General features: G+C 36.0%; 2 long non-coding RNA genes across 2 annotated transcripts in view; both read left to right on the top strand.

Moving 5' to 3' along the window:
- Positions 1 to 14,188, top strand: part of LOC147577570 (uncharacterized) — a 43,431-nt gene extending 29,243 nt beyond the window's left edge. The window contains exon 3 of the long non-coding RNA XR_015255861.1: positions 13,338 to 14,188. This is a non-coding gene — a long non-coding RNA (uncharacterized LOC147577570). The remainder of the gene's footprint in view (positions 1 to 13,337) is intronic.
- LOC147577569 (uncharacterized) overlaps positions 1 to 23,910 on the top strand; it is a 137,845-nt gene that overhangs the window by 79,404 nt on the left and 34,531 nt on the right. The gene's annotated exons all lie outside the window — the stretch shown is intronic.

Here is a 23,910-nt window from a genome sequence, read left to right as displayed (position 1 = left end):
GATGTAAATAAGGAATGGGTGAGGTTCTGAGTTTAATCTATCCTGGAGTACAACTCCTTCGCATCTGTGGATCTGTGAAAGTCAAGAAACACATTATCTGCTCCTGAAATACAACGGTAGGACAGGCATAGGATAATAGTTGAAGACAGGAGAAAATTTAAAATAAGGAAAAAATTGGGGTGCTGAGTGGCTCAGTCAGTTAAGCATCTGACTCTTGATCTCAGCTCAGGTCATGATCTCACGGTTCATGAGATTGAATCCCATGTGGAGCTCTGTGCTGACAGTGCAAAGTCTGCTTGGGATTCTCTCTCTCTCCCTCTCTCTCTGCTCTTCCCCTGCTCAGGCTCTGTCTCTCTCTCAAAAATAAATAACATTAAAAGAATTTAAAAAAAGTAGTTACAAACAGAGAGGGAGGGAGGCAAACCATAAGAGACTCTTAAATACAGAGAACAAACTGAGGGTTGATGGGAGGTGGGTGAGAGGGGAAAGTGGATGATGGGCATTGAGGAGCACACTTGTTGGGATGAGCACTGGGTGTTGTATGTAAGCCAATTTGACAATAAAATATATTAAAAAATAAAAATATAATTTTTTTTGAAAGTTTATGTATTTACTTTTGAGAGAGACCATACATGTATGCAAGCAGGGGAGGGACAGAGATAGAGGGAGAGAGAGAATCCCAAGCAGGCTCTGGGCAATCAGTGCAGAGCCTGACACAGGGCTCGATCTCACAAACCATGAGATCATGACCTGGGTCAAAATCAAGATTGGATTTTTAACAGACTGAGCAGGCACCCCTCAAGTTATCTTAATACAATTAGATATCCAAATATAGGAATTTTAGGCATTCCTAACATTTCTTATGGTGTTTTCTTATGGTAGCCACTCAATTCCATTTGTGAATGATATTGCAAAACATGACAGAAGAATGGTTTAAGGAGGGAAGTTTCCTTTATGAAGTAAAATTTTTAGAAAGTCAGAATACTTTGGGGCGCCTGGGTGGCGCAGTCGGTTAAGCGTCCGACTTCAGCCAGGTCACGATCTCGCGGTCCCCGAGTTCGAGCCCCGCGTCAGGCTCTGGGCTGATGGCTCAGAGCCTGGAGCCTGTTTCCGATTCTGTGTCTCCCTCTCTCTCTGCCCCTCCCCCGTTCATGCTCTGTCTCTCTCTGTCCCAAAAATAAATAAACGTTGAAAAAAAAAAAAATTTAAAAAAAAAAAAAAAAAAAAAAAAAGAAAGTCAGAATACTTTACTAACATCAAGATGCTGTGCATGTTTTAAATAATAACTTGTCATTACTTTCAAATTTATAAGTGTGGCTGTAAGTAAAATATAAAGTATAAATAAAATATTTTAGCTTATAAATCCTTTTAAAACATATCATCTCATTTGATCTTTATACATTCACACAAACACTCTTACACAGAAGAGGAAAATGGAGTCACATGTAGATTTCAGTTGTATTTGCTGACATGTGCACTGTCAAGAAAGATGTTAGGAGCAAAACAAAAACACAAATCCTGTGTTTTTCCCACTCTTCTGTATGTACTCCTTTCATATAGATTTTAGAATAAATTGGTACCATTTGTGCCATTACATTGAGTTCTTGAGAAATGGGGATGGTACAGGAAGGAATAATTAATTTTAGGGACTTCACTTTTGGTTTAATCAGTGAAAATATGGTAATGTTGTATTTGTCAGAGAAAACAATTATTTTCATGAGAAAGGAGGTCACATCATGAACAGTTGAGTTAACTCACTGTAGCAAAAGAGCATTGACTAATTTCATTTTTCTAAACGTTCAATACACTTTGATTATTACTATAATGCCTTAGATTGAGTGTTTTTTGAAGTTGTTATCAAAGCACATTATTAATTGTAGGCTGCGCCTAACGTATACTAAAGGTAGTCCCAAAAGTTAGAAAGAAGTCATAGTATTGAAAAGTAAAGTATGGAAAATAGGTAATTAAATGGGTGAATGAGCAATCTTGGTTCAGGGGCTCATTACTATTTGAGAAATAGCAAAGGAAAAAGTTTGACATTCCAACATACCAATTAGAATACATAGCATGAAATATTGAAAACTAGAAATCAGAGGAGAAATAATTGATAATGCTCATTCAAATACTTAACAGAGGTTTAGAGAAACTCCAAATTTCTTCTTTCTTTTTCTTTTAGCAGAAGAGTCCAGCTAATGAGGATAAATATATATTAGGGCCCCATTATTTGATCCTGTGATTGATTGTAACCATGTGACTTATTAAACTCATGGACACAAAGCCAACCCCTTGCAATTTTACTTCTTCTAAATAAATACATTTGCATTAACTTCCATAAGATCATCTCTCATTAATTTTTCTTTTTTCTGAATCAACTTACTGCCTACAAGCAACAGAAATTGTCTCTGGTTAACTTCTGCAGCAAAGTTCTTTCTTAGAATCACATGAAGAAGTGCACAGAATTGGTATGAGGGTGGGGAACCAGAGTCATAAAATGGTCAGGAATCAAAAGAATCTAGGTCAGACCCTTCTTTTATATTGTTGTACAAGGACCTTTTCCACAAGATTTTCAATGCTGGCAGCACTGGCATTATGAATAATTTCTTGCTCATAGTGTCTTGTTCCCTGTTTCAGAGTCAAAATTCTAGGTAGGAACATCGAATTGGCCAACCCTATCAGGAGGTGAGGAAAGTAAATAGATTTCCAGTGTGGGTAACACTCTAGATCTGGATAGTGAACCTGAAGCCTAGCTTGAAGACATTCTTTCTTCCAAATGCTGCCATATGTAAACATGTTAAGCAGTTTATCACTGTCTTCATTAACTATTGATTTAAAACCACAACAGCAACAATTGAGCAGAACAAGGTCAAGTATAAAGTCCTGGGACTTGTCCTTTAAAATCACTATCAGATGATATCATGAAAGACTCTGATGGATGCGTTTTGGAAATACAGATCTGTAATATTTTGTGTAGGTGTTCTAAGCTGTTGGAAAGGTGTCAATATTCTTACAGGGCTTTAAAATATAGACATTCATTTCTTTCTATAGAGAACAGAAAACCTCCCTCAATATCTGCATGATTTATGTGGTGGGAGAAATGGTTTGGTTTTAGGTCTTTTACTCTTCAAATGTATCCATTTATCTGAGTGGTTGAGGTCTTAGGATATTGCCACATACCATCCCAAGTTATGCGGTGTATAATTTATAATAGTACATATTATATACATTATGGCATGCAATACTGTACCTGTATTATGTGGTTAGGGGAAGGGCTGTCTTTTCATCAAATTAATATTTCTTTGGTCCTCAACCTCCTTGAGAGCTTCTTGGGTGAAATCCGAAACTGGCTCATGTACCCAGAAGGCAGAAAGAGACCGAAGAAAGAGGCAAGGCCATCCCAGATCACTAGGTGGCAGGTTTAATAAGCAATAGAACTTACCCTTGAGACTTATCTTGGGGGACTGTAAGACAAGTAGATTTCCACACCTGCCTGTGAGAATCTTAAATATTTTTATAGAGGCCTTAACTGGGTTCAGTCACATATTCCGTCTAGGACTTCTTGTCGCTACGTCCTGTGTCCTTGGGGCAGCCTCTGAAGGGTGGGGAAAGCAAGTGGAATGCACATTCCAAGGACAGGGGAAGGGGTTCAGCTCATGGGTCAACTGGAGTCGCATCCTCTCAATGACTTCTTCTAACATTTTATGAAACCCCCAGAGTACTGAGGATTTTTCCCTTAATTTAGGGCCAGGCAGATACTGTAAATTAAACAGAATTAAATACATATGATTATTCTTCACCTCTAAAAAGAAATACTTTCATTTTCATTCTGTTTTATTTTATTTCTATTTATTTACTTTAAAATGTTTATTTATTTTGAGAGAGAGAAGGAGTGCATGCACACAAGCAGAGGGAGGGGCAGAGAGAGGACAAAGAGAATCCAAAGTAGTTTCCATGCTATGAGCATGGAGCCCAAGTCAGATTCAACCCCTCGACTGTGAGATCATGACCAAGCAAAAATCAAGAGTTGGACACTCAACCAACTGAGCCACCCAGGTGTCCCAAGAAATGGTCTCATTTTTAAAATCTGTTTTATCTTGTTTTTGCTAAAGATGTAGATGTGTACAAAGAAATATTTCTTTACTCTTTAAAACTACAGGTATAGTGATAAACGTCCAGTGACACTCATGTTCAGAAGTGGAGAATATTAGAGAGTGGTAGGGACTGTGTTAAACAGAAGGCCGCATTCCTTTCTTGTTGGAAAGCCATCATAAGTATCTAGCCAATTATCACGCAGGCACGTAAGCCCAGTGTTGCCAGGTATTTTCAATTTTTTTTAACAGAAGCCAGAAATCTGGATTTTTATGTGAAATTTCCCAGTTTTAAATGTTGGTAACATTTTTTAAAAAAAAGAAAGAAACAGTTTAGGAGCCAAATAAAACATATCTGTGAGCCAGGTTCAGCTTGCAAGTTGCCAGTTTGCAACCTCTTCTAGAAATGTAGAGCTGGAACCTAACTACAATAGTGATCTGCCCAGTAATTGTTGTTCCCTGGGGACTTGTGGCTCTTAATAGAAACTGAACCTTGATATACCTATCTTGGCAGTCTGCCCACCTGTATCCAAATTCCGATGGTGGCAAGCCAATGTACTTCCTCAGGGGCTCTCACCACATTGACTTTAACCATTAACTTTCCCACCAGACCATGAATTTCTTAAGAGAAGAAAGTCTTTGTTCATGAACAAATTGTATAGTGGCTGAGGTATGTTAATTACCATGAACAAGCCTCACTTTATCAATGGTCCTTCTATAGTAACATTTCCAACATTTCTTTCCCTTTGTTCTAAGAGACGACCTTCCTGAAACACTGACTTACTTTTTTTTTAAATGTAAAGAATGAAAGATAATTATTGATCTTTTGGCTAAGCAGTCTTTCTGACTAACTCAGAGGAAGAATTAATTCTTTACTGTTAAAGGCATAGAGTTGATATGATGTTTCAGGATCAGTAAATAGTTACTGAGTATATACTATATGCCCCAAAGTTTCAGATGTAGAAGTAGCATGCCCAATGTGAGGAGCAAATGCCTGCCCCCAAACCCCCATGCATAAAGGAAAAAGTGCCTGTCAAAATTGGCACAGAAGTGTCCACATAAAGGTCTTAGGTCCAGATCTTGGGTAAGAGTGGCATGGGCACCCCATCTAAAGGATTTTTGCGTTTTGGGTCCAAGGCTAAGCTGTGCTCCACTGGGTCCCCTCTGAGGGTTCTCAGAGACAGGACTCAATGTGCACCCATAATTCCCATTCTCCAGATCTCCCCACTCATGCCACTTCTGTAAACGCCAGTGTGGACCTTGGACCACACACGTATTTTAAAACAAAATTGAAAGAAGAGATTAATAAATGCCAAAAGTTAGTTGTGCAAGATAGGTGTTTGGGTGCTCACATCTGGAATTATAATTTTAGACCAGTTTCCTTTCACGAACACAATTCTTAAGTTAATGTAATAATAATAACTATGTTTATAGAGTGGAGACTTTATGTGTTAGCTATTATTCATGTGCTACTTTGTTAAAGCCTCACCAAAGATGGTCAAGGGATGATTATACATGCTGTATGCTTTACATCTGTTACCTTTTTATTATTCACTAAAAAAATTAGGAAGAAATACATTATTATTACACTTAACATTAGAGGAAAATGAACTTTAAAGAGGCTTAAATGTTTTGCTTAAATTTGTATGGTTGGTTAAGGAACCAAGCTTGGATTTGAACCCTAACCCATGAAAAGTCACACATTTTTTATTATACTTACAGAGTCTCTTTTATTGGGGTCTAAAACAGTTTTACCCCGTGGTTTCTTTACTAGTCTCTTCTTTACTAGACTTTACTAGTCTCCCAATTGTCTCATGCCTTCATGTATAAATTAGGAACAATTTTGGCCACAAAAAACATACAGTCTAACAGTGGATTAAGCATATATTGTAATTTGGTTTTGTCAGAAGCAAACTGGGGAAAGAGGTTAGCATCAGAACTTTTTAGAGGAAATATGTTCAGAAATATCATCCTAGGGGATGTGAAGGAAGCAAGACTCTGGAAGGATAGTTGGGCTAAAGTTTCTTTATAACAAGACCCCAGCCATGCTACGGTAAGTGCCAAAGATAAGATGGCTCTTAGAGATGGTTATCTTGTGTTGAGGTGTTTGCACCGCACATCAACCAGTCATTGAATATGAGTCCCCCCAGAAGAGGACATATCCTCAGGTCAGGAGGCATTCTTTAGCTGAAACAATTCTGGAAAAGGGATTGACAGCAGAGAGATGACAATCCATAACTTTCCTAGTGGCTGGGAGATTAAGTCCTTTAATCCTGAAGGGGCGGTGTATGTGTGTGGGGGGGGTGGGGGGAGCGGTAATCCAGGCAGCCCATCAGCGTATTTGCCACAAATGAACATTTTGATTTTTCTCTCATATGAGAAGACTAGACATCTATGATTGTTGTGGTTTTGGTTCAGCCATTTAATAATGTTAGGACTTCGGCATGCTTCTCTTAGTCTTTTCTTGGTCCTTTTCTCGATCTGTTCCTCTTGGTCTTTCTTCATGATGGCACGATGGCAACTCCAACCCTAGCCTTCAAGATAAGGAAAAGGGAGAAGTGGATGGTACCAATGGTCATGGTCTCCTTGATCAGAAAACTTAAAGTCCTCCAGCTGACTTCCTTTCATTCTTAGAGTCCAGAATTGGTCAGAGAGCAAGGAAAATTGGCAAATTTAATAGTTCTTTGAAAAACAGAATTATCTTGATTGACTTAGATTCATTTTCTGAAGCTGGGAATATTGTTGTCTGATGAGGTCTATTAATAAGAGAGAGGATGCGATTAGTGTGCTGTAAACAAAAACCAGTATTTTCCACAGGTCCTTTTATTCTTAATCTGTAACCATATTGATCCTTCAGAAATGTACACTTTACGGCCATACATGGGGCATGTGAACAATTGGGTGAGGAGAAGGATAAGATGAGGCTTGGAAAACAACTAATGCTTTGCTCAACTCAATCCCTTGGGATCTATAGAGTATAAAGAAGATGAAGAATAAAGTGAGGATGGAAAAGATCCCAGGATAATACACTGAAGTTAGGGGGAAAACCAACCTTATATGTGGTAAGTACCACAAAGAATGACTGAAGAAATCCAGTTCTATCTAATGAGAACTAGACTGTGCTTTCATTTATATCAATATCTGTTTGCACCATCAAAAACATTTAGCTTCTTATTAGCTGTTTCTCAATGTTTATTGGCATTGATATTGGACAAGAGTACATCTGTGGTAAATTAGCTGAGGAAGGCTTGTAAATGGGGTCATAGAGTCCTAGTAATTCAGGGTTGGAAAGACTTTGGAAATCATTTAATGCAAACTCATCATTTTACACACAGGGAACTGAGATTGAGAAGGGGCAAGTTGCCCAAAATAAATATAGGTATGAACTTTTGAAAAATCCTTTATTTTTTAAATTTTCCATTAAGCAACAGTTATGGGTTTTGCTGGTCTTGAGCTTCTCTGTGGACAAATTTGAGCAAAATGTGATTGTCACACACACACACACACACACACATACACACACACACACACACAAATTGAAAATGCTTCATTTGTATTCAGGGAAAATAAATGTATTATAGTTTAAGTAATTTATATAAGATTGAAGTCTTATATAAAGAGCCAAAGAAATCAAACGTTAGAAGTACCACCCTTTGACAAAGTAATTATTTAGATAATAATTGATATAATCACTGAATTCACAGAACAATTAACATGTTTCTGAATCAGCAAAATAAAACAGACATTTAAGCAAACATCTATTTAACTTGGTGATGTCCCAACATCCCAAATCTAAACATAGATTTCAATGACAAAAGTTTGTTTAGTGGGAAAACCTATCCAAAGAGAAACAATTTGTTTCATGTGTAGTGGGGAAATATCCATCTGCTCTTAGGTTAATACAGAAAGCCAAGAGTTTTGTAAAAATTTCCACTGGTTGGTTGTTGCTTGTAATCCAAGGGAAGTGACTTTTTGAAAAAACATTCAGTAGGGGTGGATCAATTACTTTTAAAAGTGCTACTTTGGCAAAAATCTGCATAAGGTTTGGGTAGTTCAATTAGTGAGCAACATTTTTCTGTCACTGGATGTGCTACATTTGGGAGTATAAACAGAGTTTCAGCACAAGTGAATTGGCATAGGTAAATCCTTCAATCTAAATAGCAAAGCAACTTATAATAGCGACTATTGTCATATGGACACTTAAGATGTGTGATGCTTTTGGGGCTCCTGGGTAGCTCAGTCGGTTAAGTGTCCACCTCTTGATTTCGGCTCAGGTCATGATCTCACAGGTTTGTGAGATCAAGCCCTGCCTCAGGCTTTGCACTGTCATTGCAGGAGACTGCTTGGGATTCTCTCTCTCCCCATCTCTCTGCCCCTCCTCCCTGCTCTCTCTCTCCCTGTCTCTCTCTCTCTCAAATAAATAAATTAATTAAATAAAAGATGTGTGATGCTTTTTAAGATTTATTTTTAGCTTACATCAATTAGCAAACCATCCAAATTATTACTTTCCATCTCCATTCCATTCATCATTTCAAAAATATGTATTTTTTAAAGTTCTTTATTTATTTTGAGAGAGACAGAGAGTGTGAAAGCTGGAGGGGCAGAGGGAGAGAGAGAGAAAATCCCAAGTAGCCTCCATGCTCAGTGCTGAGCTCAAGGCAGGGCTTGATCTCACAACTGTGAGATCATGACCAGAGCCAAAATCAAGAGTCCAGTGTTTAACTTATAATAATATAGTTGGGTTAGATGAGTGATAAGTATTAAGAAGGGCACTTGTGATGAGCACTGGGTATTGTATCTAAATGATGAATCACTGAATTCTATTTCTGAAACCAATATTGTACTGTATATTAACTAACTAAAAAAAAAGTCAGATGCTTAATAGTCTGAGCCACCCAGGCACCCTCTTTTTTTAAGTTTAAAAAATATGTATTAATTCTGATTGAGGTTTACACCATAGAAATTTATGTCTAAGGTGGGACTTTGAAGAGATTGTTAGTTAAACTTCCTCATTTTACAAACAAGGAACCAAGGACAGATAGAGTAAATGACTTTGCCACGATCATAGAACTAGTTAGTGACAAGTTTCCAGATTCTTTCATTATCTTGTGTTAGTCTGTGAAGAAAGACTGGAGACTCCCTTAGTCTCTAGGTCTTAGCGTATAAAATTAGACTATTCATTGAACCAATATAGTTTTTATTTTAATTTTTCAGAACAGGATAGGGTAGGAGGGACAGATTAAGGGACAGTTGTTAAGAATTGACATATAAAAGGGAAAAAAAATGCTATGAAGTACAGGGGTTTAGTGTACTTACCAGAAGGGCAAATATCATATTTCAATAGACCTTAAGGAGTGAATTACATGAAACACACTTCAAAAGTTGAAGTTTGTGTAGCCTATTTTGAATGAAGAAGGCATTTCAGTATATGTGTACTCCATATTGTATATATCTAATATCTTCAGGGGAAGAAAGACTACGGTAGTAATCTGAATAGGACAGATTTTGTTTACAACCTCCAGCACTTAGAAACAAAATATAATTCAGTGATATGCAAAGATTTCTTGTGACTTCTGAGAGAAAATGATGTATTGATATATTTATAATCAATGCATTGTATCACATATAGTTGGGTTATATTTTAATATTCTGCTCTTAGTAATTCCAATTTCACTTCTAAATGCACTTACAGGTGAATTAATCATAATAGAAATTAACCATTCATTCAAATAAACATGTTTCCCTTGTAATTTGCAACTAGAATTCATTTTCAATCATAAAGTCATTGTGGAAATCTTCTATTTCTTTAAATTAGGACTTTAAATACAGGATATTAGTGATATTTGTGGCTTATTAATCATTGTTTTATGGTGAAGTATAATGTAGACTTGCTCTAACCAAATGTGACAGGTAAGAAACATTAGCAACAGAATTATTTTAAATATAATATCTCATGATATTTATTAAGTATGGAGTCTATTAAACTGATAGGTAGAACTCTATGAAATTATTGGTTACAAAAAATAACTCTTCCAATCATAAAAGAACTAGAAAGTTACATTTATTATAATTTTCTCATCCCTTTCCTTCTTTGCAAATTAGACAAAGCTTAGCATGATTCATTTTTCTTCTGAGATAAAAGTTTAAATCAATAATCTTCCAATTGTTGTAAATAATAACAATTCTAAAAAAAAATGCCTTCAAATGTTAAATAAAACTGAGGCTCCAGAGCTGGATATGTCAATGTCAGGAAGAAGGATTCTTAGGATCAGTCATGAATTTCTGGCTAGAAAACAAATAATGTTGCTGCATATAAGTAACTATCATTTGTTTTTTTAGTGCAAACCTAGAAATATACATTCTTAACAGTTATAATTTTTTCTTGTTTCATTACAAAACAATTAGATCAAAACATTAAAAAAAAGAACAGAGACAAACCAAGAAACAGACTCTTTTTTTGAGACAGAGAGAGAGAGAGAGAGAGAGAGAGAGAGAGAGAGAGTTGGGGGAAGGGCACAGGGAGAGGGAGAGAGAGAATCCCAAGCAGGCTCCATGCCTAATGTGGACCTGAGCCAAAATCAAGTTAGTTGCTTAACTGACTGAGCCAACACAGCACCCCCTAAAACAGATTCTTAACTATGGAGAACAAGCTGATGGTTACCAGAGGTAACCTACCAGAGGGTAGGTGAGTGGTGGGAATGGGTGAAATAGGTGATGGGAATTAAGGAGTGTACTTGTCGTGATGAGCACTGGATGTTGTATGAAAGTGTTGAATCATTGTATTGTACACCTGAAACTAATATTACACTGTAGGTTAACTAACTGGGGAATTTAAAGAAAACTTAAAACAAAACAAAACACTCCAGTGCCATTCTGTGCTGTTTTTCTATTAAATCCCTTCCCTAGTTGTGCCTTCTATTGTGACATGAAGGATCACAATGGAGAGTGGATTTTTTTTTATCTCCTACGTTTGTTTAAGATTGGTCTCCACTATCAGTAGAATAAGATACAGCTACCTGACCCCCATCGTTGACACCAAAATAAATCCTTTTATGTTAAAATAGTTACAAGTTAATTCTCCAATATTATAGTTAAAACCTTGATATTATTTTAATCAACGTTTAGTCATGAAAACTGATGTTTCAGAAGACTTGAAGCCAGCTGGACGTGTAAGAGCAGAATGACCATGTAACAAACCCTGTGCCAACATCAAAGCCAGCCGAGATGTTGGATATTGCCGCTTGGAAAATAGCTTACAAGTTGTCTCTCTATAACACTCAAAGAAAGGTAGAGCAATAAAAAAATTGACAATAACATAAAGATTGAATGAGTGAACCCCTTAATGTAATAATTTACATGCCTGAAATAATTTAATTTTTTCTAGACTTACTTATTTTTGATAGATAGAGAGAGACAGAGCACAAGTGGGGTAGGGGCAGAGAGAGAAGGAGACACAGAATCCGAAGCAGGCTCCAGGTCAGAGCTGTCAGCACAGAGCCCCACGCGGGGCTGGAACTCACAAACCGTGAGATAATGACCTGAGCCCAGGTGGGTTGCTTAACCAACTGAGCCACCCAGGCGCCCCCTGAAAAAAATTTATTTAAAAGGACACCTAATGTAAATGCATTTCCACCCAAGGTCTTAAGATGCATTTTTTAAAAATTCTATGTATATGATAAAAACAACTTATGCATACTACATATTTACACGATTTTTTGGTAATATTTAAGTAAGTTACCAATCTTTAATCTTTCAGTAACTAGTTTGAGAATCACTATATTTGCACTGTATCTTTCCTGGAAAGATCAAAGAATTGGAAATGTCCCTGTTCTGTGAAGGTTTAGCTGTGGAATGAAAACTATAAAGAAGCTTATTCCTTATAAATAGGTGATCCAACAATTTCCTATAAAACAACCTAGACTCAAACATAAACATGTTTGGATAATTTATTAAACACCCTGACATATTTGTGCTCTATGCTTTCTCCCTTTGTGGTCCTGGTAAAATTCAGATACTATTGGAGGTTGTTGTTGAATGAATATGGCAACATCTGAGTAGCATAGCTTCAGCACAACACTAAAATGGAATTAATGAAATATCTTATTTATTAGTAGAAATTTATGGTATATTTAGTTTCATGGTTCTTTTTTCCTTTCTCCTAACATCTATACTTGACTCTCCCTTTAAAAAACTCCCAGTTCCATAGAAGATAAGATTAAAAATATAAAGATGAAAAAAGTGGAGACAAATGAATGGAAGGAATATAAATCCTAAGGTGAGCTTTACCCTGTAAAGTAAACAAAACTTAAAAGTACATAAGGAAAAATAACATTGCCATGCAAATCAGGGCGATGGTTAAGTGGCACCTTCCTCCTGGATGTCGGTGCCGCATTCACTGGGGAAAACTCATGAGTCGCTTATTTATTTCAGAGCGACACAAGGTCTAGCAGGGAAGGCTATCAGTCCTCGGAGAAGAGTCCTGGCCTCATGACCGTGGGGCTTCTGAGCTGCAAGATTTCAGAACTTGACCTCTCCATTAGCCACTTGATAGGACAGAAACTTTGCTCCTGTCCTATCTTGCCAGCCCATTCTCTGGATTAGGATCCATGCCTTTCGGATGATTAAGAATTGAACGCCTTAATCACAGTGTCAAATTTGGTTTATATGAAGGTTTGTGAGACAGCAACTGTTTTTTCTGACAGGCCAAGGGGAAGGGCTCAGTCTTGGATGAATTAAACCTTGCCCATCAGACATGAATAAGCATTATTCCACATGAATATAAAGATCATTAATTATACATGGATATCTCACATAAATGATCTTGCTGTTTAGTCTCTCTTTTATCACTTCACTGAATTATTAATGTGGCTGCTTATTAATATCTGGTTTACGTTTCTGGAAGGTACTATGACTCAAATATGAGAAGTTAACTTCCTTCCTTCTTCCTTCCTCCTTCCTTCCTTCCTTCCTTCCTTCCTTCCTTCCCTTTTCTTTTCTTTCTTTCTTTCTTTCTTTCTTTCTTTCTTTCTTTCTTTCTTTCTTTCTTTCTTTCTTTCTTTCTTCTTTCTCCAGATTATAAAATCAGGAAAAGGTCATTTAAATTAATTTACTTGAAGAGTCCTTGTGTTTAAGAAAATGTTCGACTTGTAGCAAATTTCCTTTAAAATTGAATTTCTGTTAAAGGAGCCTTATTTGTCTGTATGTACAAGAGTCAGATACTGGCCATTTATCAAATTTGTTTCTCTCTTTTAGGTGCCCAGTGTGATTCCACTATCCAGCCAGTTGTGGTCACATGACTGAGCTCATCTAATAGAATGTGGACCTACATCCTTGGTTCACAAGAAGCTACTTCCCACCACCAATTCTCTCTCTTTACCCAAGCCTGCTAATCATATGTCAATATTCAGCTTGTTCTCGGGATTTGCAAACTATGTGTTGAAGATGATAGAGTTTCCTTCAACCTAGAGCCCTGAATGATTTTGTGGCACACCCCATCCCCCCACCAACTGCTGATAAAAACTTAACACTAGCGAAACTTAAACCGATGTCCAAATAAAAACCCTGCAATTTTGGGTTTATCTGTACGGCAGCTGAATACACCCATTCTAACTTCAGAGGTAGAGGCCCAGAAAAGATATATAGTCTGTAGACCATACTTCAACAAAACATTAAAAATTAAAATATTTAAAAATTATGTATTTAGGGGGACAACTTTCTGGTAGTGAACTGATCATTAAATTTAAAACCATAAGGGTATTCTATGCTTTTTTATGCCTTAGGAACTAGTAGTGGTTTTAACATTTTGAAGGGTTGTTTTAAAAACTAAAGAAAAAAATCAAAGGAGAATATGTGACAGAGACTATTATGTGCCTCAGAAAATTTATCTGGTCCTTTACATAAAAAGTTTGCTGACCCTTATATTAAAGTGTAGCAGGGCGAGGATGGGGGTGGGTGCCTGGGTGGCTCAGTTGGTTGAGCATCTGACTCTTGATTTTGGCACAGGTCATGATCAAGGAATCAAGCAAGCCCCTCGTCAGGCTCCACACCGAGCCTCTTAAGATTCTCTCTCTCTCTCCCTCTCTCTCTGCCTCTCTCCTGCTTGCGTGTGCGTGCGCTCTCTCTCTCAAATAAATAAATGTAAAAATAAAATAAAGCGTAGTGGGAGGATTTTACTGATTTGATTTGGAGGATGTGTGGATCAAAGGGTGTTTGGAGGTACAGATTGAAAGTTGCTTTTGTTATTACAAACATAAGATGTATGAATCCACACTTCTCAGATAGCTTGTGGTTATTCATGCTTTGGTTTTACAGGTAGATAATGGATAACTTATTACCTATTATGCCCAATTTTAGTCAAGAGAAGCAACCGTTTCTCATCATATTCTATTTTTGGAGGGACAGTGGCCAGGTGGGAAATGTAAGTTTGAGTGTAATAAGCAAGTACTAAGATTGATGAATAAGAATTTCAACATTTCTAGAGGTGATGAGATTAAAACAATAGGCATCATAAAGTTAACAAAAAGAGTAGATATTTAATTCATGAAGTAACAGAAAATATGTGAGTTATCAAAGGTGTAGTTTACTATAAAAATTAATTACAAGATTTCTCAATGACCACTCCATGAATTAATAATAATAATGCTTTTATCCAGTATTATGATCAGAAAGCAACAATTTTAACTTTTCCCTTCTACTTCTGAAAGGTTAAAATGGGGTTTATGATAAGCAATTCAATTTGCAGCATGAAGAATATGAATAGTTTCCTTAATAGTTCTGGATAATAAAGTTTAGCTAAATCTGGGAAACATAACACAGCTGGTATTGACTCATCATTTTCCCCCTTGCACATGCCCTTTGAACTAATGTATTTTTTTATTAAACTGAGATATAATTTACTTATTATTAGTTTTTGGTGTACAGCATAATGATATATGTATATATCACAAATGATTATCACGATAATTTAGTTAACATCCATCACTTAAGTTTTAGGAACTAAAACTTCAGGGAAAATATTACTACCATAAAAATTTTTTTTTTCACAAGAGATTGCCTAATCCCTCTTTCATCAGATTAAAGAGTATCCATGGCACAGAATCCTAGTACCATTTTTTTTAAAAGACTAAAACCTCACAGAGCTCTTTCTAAAATAATTCATTTAATATGACGTAGATTTGCAAAATGAACTACATCCTAGTGTTTTAGTTTGCAGAAATTATACTGAAATTTTCAAGTTGACCAACAGAGAAAGAAGGAGAGGGAACAGAAAAGAAAGGAGAGCAGTGGGGGAGAGAAAAAGAGAAGGAGAAACAGAGGCAGGGAGAGAGAGAGAGACAGAGAAACAGAGACAGAGAGATGGAGACATAGAGATAGAGATAGAGAGAGATAGAGATACAGATACAGATACAGATAGAAATAAGAAATGACAGTTTTGCTTTGAAATAAGGAAGAAAACGGATGGTAGATGTGAATGATCCTGGAAAGTCATGGGATCTCACAGCAGAAAGAAAATACTTTAAACAAGAATTATTAATGACTCAACCTAGTGCTGGCTTCTGTTAAAGAAAAAAATCACCAAAAATTTGAATTATAGTGTATTAATTTGTTTAGAAGTTTTCTAACCTTAAATTTCTAATTATATATATAATTATATTATGTATAATATATTATATATATTTCATATATATATTTCACATATATATGAAAATCCTTTTTTAAACATTTGACTGCTCCTTTAAATTACAATGTCAAAATATGTTTAATAGTTATATATTATGAATCATTTAGAAATCATATTATAGTGGGTCAACTATTTAGGTTGGGCTCCATTGGGAAAATCTTCTTATCTCAGCTATATGTCCTCACATGTAATGTGAGGCTGTTGGATTATTTATAAGCAATTTATCTAGGGTGATTGGGAAAAGATAGCTGTTATGTATCTCTCTTCCATCAATCCAGTATTCTAGACTAAACAAGTTTTCTTATTTAGGGCAGTGACTTAAGAATGAGCAAGCCCAGTCAAGCAAGAGTTTCAGAACAGAAATGAACACATACCCTGCAAGCTTCAGCAGGCACCACACTGACTATTCTATCGTTGACCAAAGAAAGTCACATGACTAACACCAGAATCAAAGTGGAAGGGCATTTCAAGGACATAGTCCAAAATGCTTGCGTAAAGGAGAGTCATTAACTGGGGGAGCTTGAATACTTCATATTCTTATTTCTATATATACCTTTTTCTCTGAATCACCAACCACCATGTCTACCCAACGCCGCCTCTGTCGAAATGATTTTTAAGAAGTATTTCAAATCACGTTTATTGAGGCATAATTTATATACAACAAAATCCATCCATATTGAGTAGACAGTGCTTGAGTTTGGAAAAATATATACACTCATATTGCTACTATCCCAATCAAGTTATAGCTAGAACATTTCCATCATTTCAGAAGGTCTATTCATTTTTCTTTGCAATAAAAGACAAATACCCTAGATGAGTCAAACTTGGTATTTATTTTCCTTTTATATAGACTTTATTATTTAGAAATTTAAGTTCACAGTATAATTGAGCAGAAAGTAGAAAGTTGCCACACATCCCTTGATCTCAAACATGAACAGCCTTCCCCACTATCATGTATATTTCAACTGATAAACCTACTTGGACACATCATTATCACCTATGGTTTACATTAGAGTTTGTTCTTCAGGTTTTACTTTCTATAGGTTTTGTCTAATGTATAAGGAGATGTATCCATCATTATGGTATCATAGAGACTAGTTTCACTGCCCTAAAAATCCTTTGTGTTCCATCTCATTATCTTTCTTTCCCCTACAGATTCATCACAACCATTGAACTTTTTCTCCAATTTTGCCTTTTCCACAATGTCATATAGTTGGAATCCTACAGTATATATAGCCTTTTTAGATTGGCTTCTTTTGCTGAGTAATATGCGTTTAAGGAAGACATTCCTCCATGTATTTTCATGGCTTGAGAACTCATTTCTTTTCTGTGCAATTTATTTACCACAGTTTATTTATTCATTCACCCACTGAAGGACATTTTGGTTGCTTCCAACCTTTAGCAATAACACATAAAGCTGCTGTAAACACCCACATGCAGGTTTGTGTGCCTTTGATATGATTTTTATTATGAAATATTAGTTTTTCTCTTCTGGAATTAGGATGCAATCAATTACTCATTTTGTGCCACTTTGTGTCTGGCTTCTTTTGCTCAGCATAGCTTTTTCAGTTTCATACATGAATCAATTGTACATATCAGTAGTTTGTTCTTTTCTGTAATTAATATTCCATTGTATGAATATGTGAAATATATACAACTTGTTTATCTCTTCAGCTATTTTTAAAAAATGTATGTACTTAGTTTGAGAGAGACAGAGACAACACGAGTTGAGGAGGTACAGCGAAGGGGGGGTGGAGAGAGAATACCAAGCAGTGTCCACACTGCCAGCTCAGAGCCCGATGTGGCGCTCCAGTCTATGAAACTGTGAGATCGTAACCTGAGCTGAAGCCAAGAGTCAGATGCTTAACTGACTGAGCCACCCAGGTGCTCCTCTCTTGAGTATTGATGGAGGAATAATTTCCAGTTTGAAGATATTAAGGATAAGGATGCTATAAACATTTTTGTTCAGGGCTTTTGATGGGTGCACTTTTATTTCTCTTAAGTAAATGCCTCAAAAGGGATTTTACATCATATTTTATGTGTATTTTTTAACTCTATTAAAAACTGTCAAAGTGTTTTCTAAAGTGAATGTATGATTTTCCGCTTCCAACAGAAATATATAAGATTTCACTTAGCATCACACTCTCCAGTTCCATCCACGTTGCCACAAAGGGCCATATTTCATTCTTTTTCATTGCCACGTAGTACTCCATTGTGTATATAAACCACAATTTCTTCATCCATTCATCAGTTGATGGACATTTAGGCTCTTTCCATAATTTGGCTAGAGAAAGACAGATACCATATGTTTTCACTCTTAGGTGGATCCTGAGAAACTTAACAGAAACCCATGGGGGAGGGGAAGGAAAAAAAAAAGGAGGTTCCAGTGGGAGAGAGCCAAAGCATAAGAGACTCTTAAAAACTGAGAACAAACTGAGGGTTGATAGGGGGTGGGAGGGAGGGGAGGGTGGGTGATGGGTATTGAGGAGGGCACCTTTTGGGATGAGCACTGGGTGTTGTATGGAAACCAATTTGACAATAAACTTCATACGTTGAAAAAAAAAAGAAATATATAGGATTTTCAGTTGCTAAACATCCTCTCTCACAGAAAAGACTTATGATCTATTTACCTACGGTTGATCTTCTTAAAATCAGCCATTCTAGTTTTTGTCTGTGGTATCTTTTTATGGTATTATTTTTTAATTCAACATTATTGAGGTATAATTCACATATAGGTAAATGCATCCTATTAAGAGTGCAGTTTGATGAGTTTTGCTAAATGTACGTATCAATGTAATCCCCGCAATCGAGAAATAGAATATTTCTATGTCCCCAGAATCTTCCTTTGTGGTCTTTTGCAATCTTCCCCACTCCTCAACCCAGTCAACTGTTGATCTAATTTCTGCCACTATTAGATCATATGCGTGGAATCATATAATATATGCTTTTTTTTGTATTCGAATTTGTTTGCTCAGTATAATGCTTTTGAGATTTATCTGCATCCTTTCGAGCTTCAATAAGTCATTCCTTTTCCTTTCCAACTAGGATTAATTGCAGGATTATAAACAATTTCTTTTCCAAAATAGTTATTCCATTATACGTTTTCACCAGCAATGTATGAGAGTTCCTGGTGCCCCACATTCTCTCTAACACTTGATGTTATTAGTCCTTTTATTTTAGGCCATTGCATGGTAATATCTCACTGTAGTTATACAGAAATTTCTGCTTTCCTGATGATCAATGATATCGTGCATCTCTACATTTATTTATTTTTCTTTATGCATATTTTCTTTTGTGAAATATCTGCTCATATTTTTGAACAATTTTTAAACTGCATGATTTGCTCTATCATTAAGTTTTGAAAGTTCTTTATAAATTCCTTTTCAGTGCTTATTCAGTTATTTCACAATGAAGAAAATATCATAATTAAATTGCTAAGTAAAATTTCATATTATATTATATAATTTATAGTAAAAGCTAAACTATCTGCAAAAATACATAGAAAATGATATAGTGAGATTAACATGCCTTCTTTTCCTTTTCTAGAATTACCATTGTTAAATGATGACCATGGAGAAAAAAAAAGACGCTGCTCAAAAGAATATGCAACTGAATACATACAGACTAGCCTTTTAGTTTTAATGAGGTATAAATGATATAAAAATTGCACACATTAAAAGTACATATCTCGATGAGTCTGAATGTATGCATACACCTGGGATGCCATACTAAACATATCTATCACCTCCAAAGTTTCCTTCTGTACTTTTGTCTTGTCTTGTCTTTTTTTCTCCCTACCTCCTTTCCTTCCTTCCCTTCTTTCTTTTACTTTCTCTTCTTTCTCTTTTTCTTCCTTTCTTTTTTAAAAAAAATTTTTAATGTTTATTTTTGAGAGACAGAGAGAGACATAGCATGAGTGGGGGAGGGGCAGAGAGAGAGAGAGAGAGAGAGAGAGAGAGAAAGACACAGAATCTGAAGAGTCTCCAGGCTCTGAGCTGTCAGCACAGAGCCCCACTTGGGGCTCAAACTCACAAGCTGTGAGATCATGACCTGAGCCTAAGTCAGATGCTTAACCAACTAAGCCACCCAGGTACCCCGTCTTTTTCTTCCTTCTTTTCTTTCTTTCTTTCTTTCTTTCTTTCTTTCTTTCTTTCCTTTCTTTCCTGTAACAACATTTAAAATGAGATATATCCTTTTAATATATTTAAAATTTTTCTAATGTTTATTTACTTTTGAGAGACAGACACAGAGTGCAAGTGGAGGAGGGGCAGAGAGAAAGAAGAGAGAGTGAGACATAGAATCTGAAACAGGCTCCAGACTCTGAACTGTCAACACAGAGCCCATTGTGGGGCTTGAAGCCATGAACTGTGTGATCATGACCTGAGCTGAAGTTGGTTGCCTAACTGAGCCACCCAGGTGCCCCTTAATATATTTTAAGGTGTACAATACTATATAATTAATTATAGGGACTATGTTTTACAGCAGATCTCTAGGACTTATCTATGTTACATAGCAAAAACTTTATTTCTATTGAAAAATAATTCATCATTTTCTCCTCCCCCAACACTCTGGCAACCACTGTTCTACTCTCTGCTTCTATGAGTTTGGCTATTCTAGATACCTAACGTAAGCAGAATCATGTGGTATTTATTCTTCTGTGTTTGGCTTATTTCACTTAGCGTAATGTCTTCAAAGTACATCCATATTGTGGCAAATAGCAGGATTTATTATCTTGACCATGTACCCTGCAATCTTGCTAAATTTACTTATGAGTTGCAAGAGATGTTTTGTAGATTATTTAGGATTTTCTACATACACACTTACCATTTGCAAACAGATATGTATTGCTTTTATTTGTTTAATTATTTTTACCTTATTCTACTGGCCAGGTCTTTTGGTGCAGCGCTGAGTAAAAATAGTAAGAATGAACATTATTGCCTTGTCTCTGATCTTAAGCAAGTTGGGTTCTGTCTTTCATCATTAAATAATATTAGCCATAAGTTTTTTGGGTTTTTTTGTTTTTGTTTTTTGGAGGTGGGATAAACTTTATCAGGGTGAGAAAATTCTCTACTATCTCTTGACTATCAATGCAATTAATTTCCACAAACAGCTTGTATTCTTTATATTTCTGTTTCTATTTTAAGTTGTTTCTTTCTTGCTAAGTTTCCATTTTTTTTCAATGGGATCTTTCTTTTGGTTTTACTTAGGGTCTCTCATATAGCTATGGTCAGATAGTGCCTGGGGTAGAGGTCATGGAAGGTTCAATTGAAATGCTGGGACAACTATACCTCTCTCCCTCACTACATGGACTTAAGGCATTGCCACATAGTCTTTTCAGCTGGATAACTGGATGCTTTTCATGGTGGTGGCTCAGGATTCCTAAGATCTGAATATTGGAAACCAATGAACTTTTTCAACATATAGGCACAAAATTGACTCATTATTTTTTTAGGAAGGGACGGTGCAAGAGTTTAAGTTCTAGAAGGCTGGTTCTTTGGGAGCCACATTTGGAGAGAAACTACCACAACCCGCTAGTGTACATTTAGTTAGTAACATTTTAAGTGCTTTTCTTGGCTATTTCTGTAATATGAATTTCGGCTAACATCCTTCAGCTATGATCTGAACAGCTCAAAGTGGTAGATTTAGCAGTACATCCCACTGCTTTTTCTGAAGCACTTAAAAACAAATTTCAGACCATTTAATATCATTGATTTGTACTCTTGCTAATTTATATTTTTGTATATTAACACAAAACATTAAACCCATAATACTAAACCAGCAGAAAAAAATATTGGAAGTAAATATCAAATTAATTCACTTACATAAAAACTTCCATGAATTTGAAAGATAAATTCTAAGCCTCAAATAAGAATAAAAGAAAAACTGGAGAACTGAATAAAAAGTGTTCAAGAGTTAATGTGAATTGGTAACAGCATGAATAAGAAAATACGCTTAATCTTTAAATAATGTTATGTTTATAAATATTGAAACAAACAAACTAACAAGAAGGCAAGCAAATATTCTAAAACAAAACTCTAGACTTAGCCTTGCACTGCCGAGGGTTTCCACAGGTGTTTGCCTTTAGGAAATCTGTACAAAATAGACAGTGTGTCTCCAAAGGAATTCTTCCTGTGTGTGTAACGGATTTCTAGATAAATAAACACAAGAAAATTGTGTAGATAAACAAGCTAACATAGTTGATGAATATCGTATTTGCAGAAGTAAAATACACTACAAAATGTTGTAACTAAAGTCATTTCTTGATTATTTAAAGATGACTATCCAATTGTGAATTAGTCATCCTGGAATCTTGTTCTCCAGTTTACCTTTTAGTTTTTGCTCATTCTGTTCACATTCTTGGTGCTCCATTCATTATGCCTTCTCTTCCGTTCTCTGGACATCTGACTGACTAGGGAAGTGGCAAACACAAGTCATAGTTCTCCAATAATGTCTTCCTACAGTATGTTGGTCCATAGTGAGCTCTCCCTTCATTTTAGTCTGGTAATTGTTACACTTCTCACTTTGGATTATCGGCCATCTTGTACTGGTATTTTATTGTTTTTTTTTTTTCAAGTTTATTTACTTATTTTGAGAAGAGAAGGGAGAGCAGGAGTAGGGGAGGGGCAGAGATAGAGAGAATCCCAGTAGGCTCCGCACTATCAATGTAGAACCCGGTGGGGAGCTTGACCTTACTAACCAAGAGATCATGACCTGAGCGGAGATCAAGAGTCAGACGATTAGCCCACTGAGCTACCCAGGTGCCCCTCATCGTTATTTTTTAATTGAGATTTTCTCATTGAGATTTTTGATACTGATATGATGAGAAACTAAGCCTTGTATCTATTGTGTCTTCCATATTTTAAACAGCAAAAACATAAAGATTCTTTAAATATTTGTTAAACAGAATGCAATCTAGGATTTTAAGTTTCTCTCAACATATTTTTCACTAACTTCTTAATCAGAAGTCAGTAATGCAAATATGATTTGCAAAATAATTTGAACATATGATGTAATATTCTTATCTTCAAAGATTCAGATACTAGAGAAAGGGCATGTGCATATACACACAATGAGCCATGCTGAAGATTCCTTACATTGAAAAACAGTGAGAGAGTCTATGTGTCACTTAACTAAAACATATGTTGTGTTCACTTTAAACTGTATTCTACAAAAAGTACTGAGTTTTATACACTCACCAAAATAATAACATCTATTAATGATTCTTAAGAACATAACTCCATTTGGCATCACTCTATCATTCAGCTCCACAAACTCCATGGATGTAAAGATCGAGCTGGACAGTGCCCATAAGTCACTTAGGCTTAACAGGTAGCATCGGGAGAGCAGGGAGTGTGTCTGAGCATCGCTATATCGATAGCAGTTAGCAGGAACTGTATTGAATAAACACTCTTGCAAGTTTCAGAAGCCAATAGTCATTTACATTTGTAGGTCTGTTTGGGTACTTGTAAATATGATAAAATAATTTTCTGCACAATTCTGCACAATTTTCTTCAAGCGTTATGGCTGTCATTATAACACAGCAAAGTTATTAATTTAATGGATTAAAGCTACGTTTCAAAATATACTTCATTCTGTTCATGTATGCAAAAGGTTTCTATAGAAAGAACTTTCAATAACTTTTAATCTCTGCATGAAAGAAGAACACTTGCCAAAACCCAAACGTTCTTATTAACAATCTGTCTTACTAAGGATAGAGGGAGGTGAGGCCAAAAAAGGAGAGACACCAAGTGAAGCAGAACACATTTACTTATAAAGCAAACACAGAGCAAACTGAACAAGCAGTAACGTTTTGTGACAGCGCAACGTCAAACCTACACAATCATTAATGAGGTGCCATGATAGCTTCATGATTCTAGTAGCAACTAATAAGGTCAAACAAGAGAATTTCTGGCAAAGCATCAAGGTTTGAACTTCAGCCACGAGATAACTGCAGTACTTTACTGTCAGGCTACGCCACAAGAAACACCCAATAAAAGAAAACTTGGTTTGCATGAAGTCAGAACATTAGCAATGTTAACGGTGGCCTTACGTTTGCTATAGAAGAGTATAGTTTGCTGTTGTAACTTCGGTGGGCTACCTCCTATTTATTGTTCACCAGTGACTGGTACTTGAATTCAATTTTTG

Source organism: Puma concolor, chromosome C2 (assembly GCF_028749965.1).
Source record: "Puma concolor isolate L17-30 chromosome C2, mPumCon1.1.hap2, whole genome shotgun sequence".
Classification (NCBI taxonomy): domain Eukaryota; kingdom Metazoa; phylum Chordata; class Mammalia; order Carnivora; family Felidae; genus Puma; species Puma concolor.
Note: the sequence above shows the minus strand (reverse complement) of the source record. Positions and strands in the feature narration are given on the sequence as shown.